This window comes from Cyprinus carpio, chromosome A18, assembly GCF_018340385.1.
Source record: "Cyprinus carpio isolate SPL01 chromosome A18, ASM1834038v1, whole genome shotgun sequence".
Classification (NCBI taxonomy): Eukaryota; Metazoa; Chordata; class Actinopteri; order Cypriniformes; family Cyprinidae; genus Cyprinus; species Cyprinus carpio.
In genome coordinates this window covers 20,662,936-20,670,763 of record NC_056589.1, presented here as the reverse complement: position 1 = coordinate 20,670,763, position 7,828 = coordinate 20,662,936, and positions in this window count along the sequence as shown.

Below are 7,828 nucleotides of genomic sequence, written 5' to 3'. Positions count from 1 at the left end.
TCACATCAATCCTTTGTTCTCTCAACAATGCCAGCATGCATTCCATTGTAAACTATCACATTTCAAGGGTTGGGAGCATCACTATATTTCACTTCCTGAATGTACAACTCTTATAAGCAGTTGAAAAACATTAAGGATACGTTTTTCACAAATTGTATTACATTTATTTCTGGTATGTTGACTTCATATGTTGAGGGAAACTGAATAAGTGATTGATTGATTGATTGATTGATTGATTGATTGATTGATTGATTGATTGGTTGATTGGTTGATTGATTGATTGATTGATTGATTGAAAAAGAAGTAAAAATTGTTAATTGAACTGACGGAACTGGAATTGTTCAGAGGCATCTAAATGTATTCCCATCCTTACTACTTCCCAAATAAAATCAATGCATTCCAACATATATTTCTGAAGAAGCTATCTGTCAGTCTTCTGTAAGTCATTGGAAGAAAGTAAGCTTGCCTTATCTGCTATTTGTAATGGCGGGACTTGATTTGTACGTACCTTGTGTGAACCCAGTGATGACAGACACAGACCACTCTGTTGGCCGGTTGTTCTGATGATGGTCTGAGACTCTTTTATTAATCATGATCTTTGATGTCATAATAACCCATTGCGGGAACTCAAAGCAGGAAATTCATTTGGAGTGAAAATTGCAACGTGCATAAAGAAGCCCACTGTGTTCACACATCCAAACTCGGCCAAGTTTGCCCTGGACTGCAGGCAGACACGGACTGCAGCCTTGAGTCTGTGAACTGTGTTTGAACACGGCCGCAGAGGGAACCCAAGACCACACCTTGAAAGTGAAACCGAAAATTGGGGAAAAAAATTTAATTCCCTCCAAAAAAACAGACCTTACTTTGTGGTTTAAAGGAAGCAGTGTTTATTCTGAATTAATGCTCCAGTTCAGAACAGTGGCCAATATATGGAGTCTTTTGAGGACAATTGTGTTGACATAGTTGTATACGTGCAGAAGTGTATATACCCGAGACTTGAGATGTGTGCGTGTCTGAATGCATACAAGTTGATATGTGTAGAAGGAAGTGTGAACGGATGGGAAAGGTGAAGGTTGAGACAGAGCTTTGAAAACAAAGAGTCTGAAGTCTCCCCACACACACTTTTCCTTTTCCTTGGAGCACAGGGCTCCTTCTACTATTATGGGCTCAAGGGGTAACATCCTGGACATTATGGTTTTGTTTGTTGTTTGTTGCATTTTCATTTATAGAATAGATTTTGTGATAATAAAAAAAAAAAAAAAAAGTGCTGCGGCTATGGTAAACAGCATGTTTGGTCTGATTTTGTATAACAGCATTGTATATATTGTTGGTCCTTCCATACAAATAAACATCTTTTGAATGAGAAAGCAGACGGAGAGTATGAAAATAGATTGTTTGACAAGAGTGACCACATTCTTTGCTACTCTTACCAATTTGATATAAATAACAATGAAAAGAATGTTAAACTGCTGGAGCCTGGGATACTCAAAAAGGCATTTTTTCCACACTCCATTCCTTCTCCTTGACACTTTATCAATGTACAGTCGTGGCCAAAAGTTTTGAGAATTACATAAATATTGGAAATTGGAAAAGTTTCTGCTTAAGTTTTTATAATATCAATTTGCATATACTCCAGAATGTTATGAAGAGTGATCAGATGAATTGCATAGTCCTTCTTTGCCATTAAAATTAACTTAATCCCAAAAAGACCTTTCCACTGCATTTCATTGCTGTCATTAAAGGACCTGCTGAGATCATTTCAGTAATCATCTTGTTAACTCAGGTGAGAATGTTGACGAGCACAAGGCTGGAGATCATTATGTCAGGCTGATTGGGTTAGAATGGCAGACTTGACATGTTAAAAGGAGGGTGATGCTTGAAATCATTGTTCTTCCATTGTTAACCATGGCGACCTGCAAAGAAACGCATGCAGCTATCATTGCGTTGCATAAAAATGGCTTCACAGGCAAGGATATTGTGGCTACTAAGATTGCACCTAAATCAACAATTTATAGGTTCATCAAGAACTTCAAGGAAAGAGGTTCAATTCTTGTAAGAAGGCTTCAGGGCGTCCAAGAAAGTCCAGCAAGCGACAGGATCGTCTCCTAAAGAGGATTCAGCTGCGGGATCGGAGTGCCACCAGTGCAGAGCTTGCTCAGGAATGGCAGCAGGCAGGTGTGAGAGCATCTGCACGCACAGTGAGGCGAAGACTTTTGGAAGATGGCCTGGTGTCAAGAAGGGCAGCAAAGAAGCCACTTCTCTCCAAAAAAAAACATCAGGGACAGATTGATCTTCTGTAAAAAGTATAGTGAATGGACTGCTGAGGACTGGGGCAAAGTCATATTCTCCAATGAAGCCCCTTTCCGATTGTTTGGGGCATCTGGAAAAAGGCTTGTCTGGAGAAGAAAAGGTGAGCGCTACCATCAGTCCTGTGTCATGCCAACAGTAAAGCATCCTGACACCATTCATGTGTGGGGTTGCTTCTCATCCAAAGGAGTAGGCTCACTCACAATTCTGCCCAAAAACACAGCCATGAATAAAGAATGGTACCAAAACACCCTCCAACAGCAACTTCTTCCAACAACCCAACAACAGTTTGGTGAAGAACAATGCATTTTCCAGCACAATGGAGCACCGTGCCATAAGGCAAAAAGTGATAACTAAGTGACTCGGGGACCAGAATGTTGAAATTTTGGGTCCATGGCCTGGAAACTCCCCAGATCTTAATCCCATTGAGAACTTGTGGTCAATCCTCAAGAGGCGGGTGGACAAACAAAAACCCACTAATTCTGACAAACTCCAAGTTATTATGAAAGAATGGGTTGCTATCAGTCAGGATTTGGCCCAGAAGTTGATTGAAAGCATGCCCAGTCGAATTGCAGAGGTCTTGAAAAAGAAGGGCCAACACTGCAAATACTGACTCTTTGCATAAATGGTCATGTAATTGTCGATAAAAGCCTTTGAAACGTATGAAGTGCTTGTAATTATATTTCAGTACATCACAGAAACAACTGAAACAAAGATCTAAAAGCAGTTTAGCAGCAAACTTTTTGAAAACTAATATTTATGTAATTCTCAAAACTTTTGGCCACGACTGTATATATTTCGTATTTCATTGCTTTTTTTTAGCCCTCCATTACTGTTGCTTCGTGAAATTCAGTCATAACTTCCTAACTTGACTGTCCAAAGGTCAATCCCACTGGTTCAATCTGACTCCCTTTCCCTTTTGTGAGGCCCCAGCTCCGCATTCCTCAGCCATACAGCACCTTCAAAACAGAGCAGCGATGGGCTCATAGCAGCCCCCACAGCACTCATCCAGCCAGCTCGAGGAAAGGTCTCACTGCAAGAAAATGCAGGCCAGCAGCAACCTGGCCCCTGTGATGACAGGAAGAAGGCAACTGGGGGCCCTGGGGGGCATAGATTGGGTGTATGCATCACATTAGTCGCATGAGCCTGAGTCCACAGTTAAGCCCACCATGAGAACATCTTGAATATCTCACAAAGCCTGTCATGAACTGCCTGGGTTACATATTATATTTTATTCCATATAAGAATATATTCCTATATTCATAAGAAAAAAAATGTAAATAAAAATTTAGAATATTATGATATTTTACATTGTGACATTATTTTAAGAATAATTAACCGTATTTTACATATACACTTCTCAATATAGTCTTTTATCTTTAAGTTTTACTTTACGGTTCCATTTTTTTTTTTTTTCATAATGATTCTCATTCTCATAACCCAAAAACATTTTTAAAATTATTATATTTTTTTTCAATTATCTAGTGAAATATATACTATTTATTGAAAGTGGTACAATACCTTACAATTTAAAAGAATATATTATTTTATATTAAATTAAATAAAAATATCAAATAAAAATCTTAATGCTCTGAAATGTAATCTTACAATTAATTTTTTTCTAATATATATTATATATAAATTATTTTGATTTGGACAGTGTAGAATAATGTCTTATTATTCTACACTGCAAAATAAAATTGTCCTATGAAGACATTATTTTTGTAATTTTTACATTTCTATTTGATTTTAGATTATTAAAACAATCTTAGTGCTCTTATAAATTAATATTTTATATTGATTTTATATATTTAAAAACAGAATGCTCTTAAATATAATCTTACATTTTTATTTTACAATTATTTAAAATCAATAAAATTATTTTATATTATTGTAAATATAATTGTATATATTACTGTATATATTGTTGTATATGTTATATTATTGTATATGTTATTCTATATATATATTTTTTTTAAAATATTCTTTTTTATGTATATCTTATTTTATTACACCTTATTATTTAAGCAAAATAAAACAATGTGTTATTTCTTTCCTTTGATTTTAGAGTGAAATATTTTTCTCACCATGTTCCGTGAGAATCACCCACTCACTTGCTGAGTCTCTCCCATGTCTGTGGTTGGAACTGGCAGCTGTGTAAGTCCTGCACCATTTCCCCTCTGACCCCAAAAGAGACAGGCAGCAGCACTATGGCCTCCCCCTGCACTGACAGAGCGCTCCAGTTACATCCTTCTGAGCAGTCTGGCATACACACACGAATACAGCACGCAAGCACTAAGCCCTCTTTGGAGGTCTGGCCGGGAAGAGAGGAGACGTGACATTAGAGGTGGGTGAAGTTGGCCAGGTTTGTGTCATCAGAGCCTCAGATGTCTCCAGTGACCATCATCCAAGTGCTGTGCACTCACTGAACCCAGTGACCTCACCTGCGGATGGCCGCACCAGGCTGTCTCTCAGCCATAGTCACTGCCTTGGCTTTCACCTGGCCAGAAACAAGTCTATCTGGACATGCCAATATCTGCCACAACATGTCTGCTGGTGCCATCCTCACATGAGATATATGGAGATTGAAACCAATGATTGAGGAGCTGATAAAAATCAGGAGCAGGGTCTTGCACGAATGAGCTTCACGCAAGCACCTTCTTGTCAATTATATAATATACTCATATATCATGTATGAAATAATGTCAATTATGTAACGAGAAACATTTTGAAATGAAAAAAGCCTTACTTTTTTTTAAAATGGAGTAATGGTGTAATGCCAATCTTTGGTAAAGTGCAAAACTTATTATATATAAAATAATTTGTATATAGATAAATAGATTAAAAAAAAAAAAACTTAAAAAATAATCAGAAAAAATGACTACTCACATATGCATCAGTGTACACATATGGATGGGTTTAAATAATAAAATTAAAAAATAATAATAATATAAATGATTAAAAATAGGAGAAACCCCCCTAAATATAATAATAATCAAATAATTTTAAAAAATCATAATATGACAATTTTAGCATGATTTATTTATGAAACACGTGGGTTCTCTACAGTGTCCAGTGGTGCTGTGTATCAGTGTACACATCTGGATGGGTTAAAATATTTTAAAAATATATATATATTAAAAAAACAATAATATAAATAACTTTTTTTAAATCCCTAAAAAATAATAATAATCAGATAGTAATAATAATAATAATAATCTAAATATGACAAATTTAGCATGATTTATGCATGAAACACACAGATATATGTTTCAGACTGGCTTGTTCTCTACACTGTCCAGTGGTGCTCACATGCTGTGTATCAGTGTACACATCTGGATGGGTTTAGTCAAGGAATCCTATAAAAGAACCTAATGGGCTCTCCAAACATTTTGAGAGACTGATTAAGAGAGCTTTAGATGTGCTCCACATCAATGAGTTCCATCTGTGATTTATGTGAGTTTACTTTAAATGTTTGGGCACTTGAATAACTCATACATGTCTTCTAACAGGTTGATGTGTTGAGGTGGTACCTGCAAGTAGCTTTAATACCCAAAAAAAGTTTGGATCAGTTTTAGGGCAGAAAAATAAGACTATGAGTTTGTGTGTAGAGTTTCCTTTTATGTCCTATAAGTAATTCCAGTCATCTTGACAACGCAAATTACATTAATACAAATTACAAAAATACATTAGAACAGTCCACAATATGTTTTGTATGTGATACATAAAACAGTCCCAATAAATAATGTTCCCAAGAAATATTCTTGGATGCCCTTCTGAGCATTCATTGCTTTCAAGCTGACACTGATGGTTTTATTAGATCGGTCAGTTCTATAAAAGAACAAGAACAATACCCTCTAATGGTACAATAGACTCTGACAAATTCAGACAATAATAGGATAATGTCAGTTTAGAAGTTTAATGTTGTGCAAATCATCTGAGAAGCAGGGTTTATGTTTTGAGTGCTGGACTTGAAACATGCATTACATTTGCAATGAATTAGGCTTCCTGGTGCTGTAAAGTTGACACCTGCCAGTTCAAACATCACCATATGCAGGTGAAGACAGTATAGCACAGCAGGTGATTGGGGGACAGATGTAATCTTTTAACTTTTGCTCTCTCTCTCTCTCTCTCTCTCTCTCTCTCTCTCTCTTATCTATCTATCTATCTATCTATCTATCTATCTATCTATCTATCTATCTATCTATCTATAAATTAAAGGCATGAATATGAATAGCACGAATACTGTTTAATATTCCTTAGACTTTGATGGGTAGCCAAACATCCTTTTATGGTCATGCATTTCCTAAATTTCACCACATGGTGTTGCTACTGCGCTCCGTGCAGAATGTCACAATATGCCGTGTGTTTTATATGCTTATTTAATGCAATTTAAAATAATAATAATAATAATAATAATAACAACAACAAATGTAGACATAACAAATGTAGACATATAAAACATGAATATAAAATATATTAAAAATAAAACTATAAAAATAATATTTATAACAATATTAAATATATAAAAAAATATATATTAAAACTATAGCTATATCACAATAATTACTATAACTAGAATAATAATAATCAATGTTCTTCATTTAAAAAGCTAACATAATTATAAAAATGCACTGACATCATCATTTGTATATTTGTTATTTTAAAACTAAATGTAGCTAAACAAAAGTAACAAAATTATATAAATAGAATACTTATAATTTAAAATTCATATAAAATAAAATGATAAAAAAAATGTGTGCGTGTGTGTGTGTGTGTGTGTGTGTGTGTGTGTGTGTGTGTGTGTGTGTGTGTGTGTGTGTGTGTGTGTGTGTGTGTGTGTGTGGTGTGTGTGGTAAAATATAAAATCTTGTACTAAATATAACCCAATCTTTACCTCTTGAGACCCAGAAAAAAAAGTTTTGTGAATTTTGTATTTTTTCATGTCATTACATTGTTTAGAGCATAAGAAGAAAAAAAAATGAAAAATTACATTTTTTAAAAAATTATATTTTATGCTTATTTTATGTAATGCTGTGTCCTCTGGACTCAGGACATCAGGACTCAATTTATATTTATATATATATATATATATATATATATATATATATATATATATATAGATATATATATATATATATATCTATATATATATATATATATATATGACATTTATTTCCCTGTTTATTTGTTGTGTCTCCCAAAATGCTTAATAAACATGCTTTCAGTCCTGGTGTCCTCTACAGTGGACATGTATGATGTCCTGTTTCATAATATAAAGTCATATTTTAACTTAAAACCCCACAACATTTTCCTGAGATGTTGATTTATGAAACACAGTTTAAAAAAAAATTGTCAGATTTAAATGATAATTACAAAATATTATCATATTTCCATAAGAGTGGTAAATTTGATCACTAAATTAATATATTTTGTATCTCTGAAAAGCCCTTAATTTGCTCTGTACAGGACATAAAGACTTAAAACTGACATGCAAGTTCTCAGAGAAATTCACTAAAAT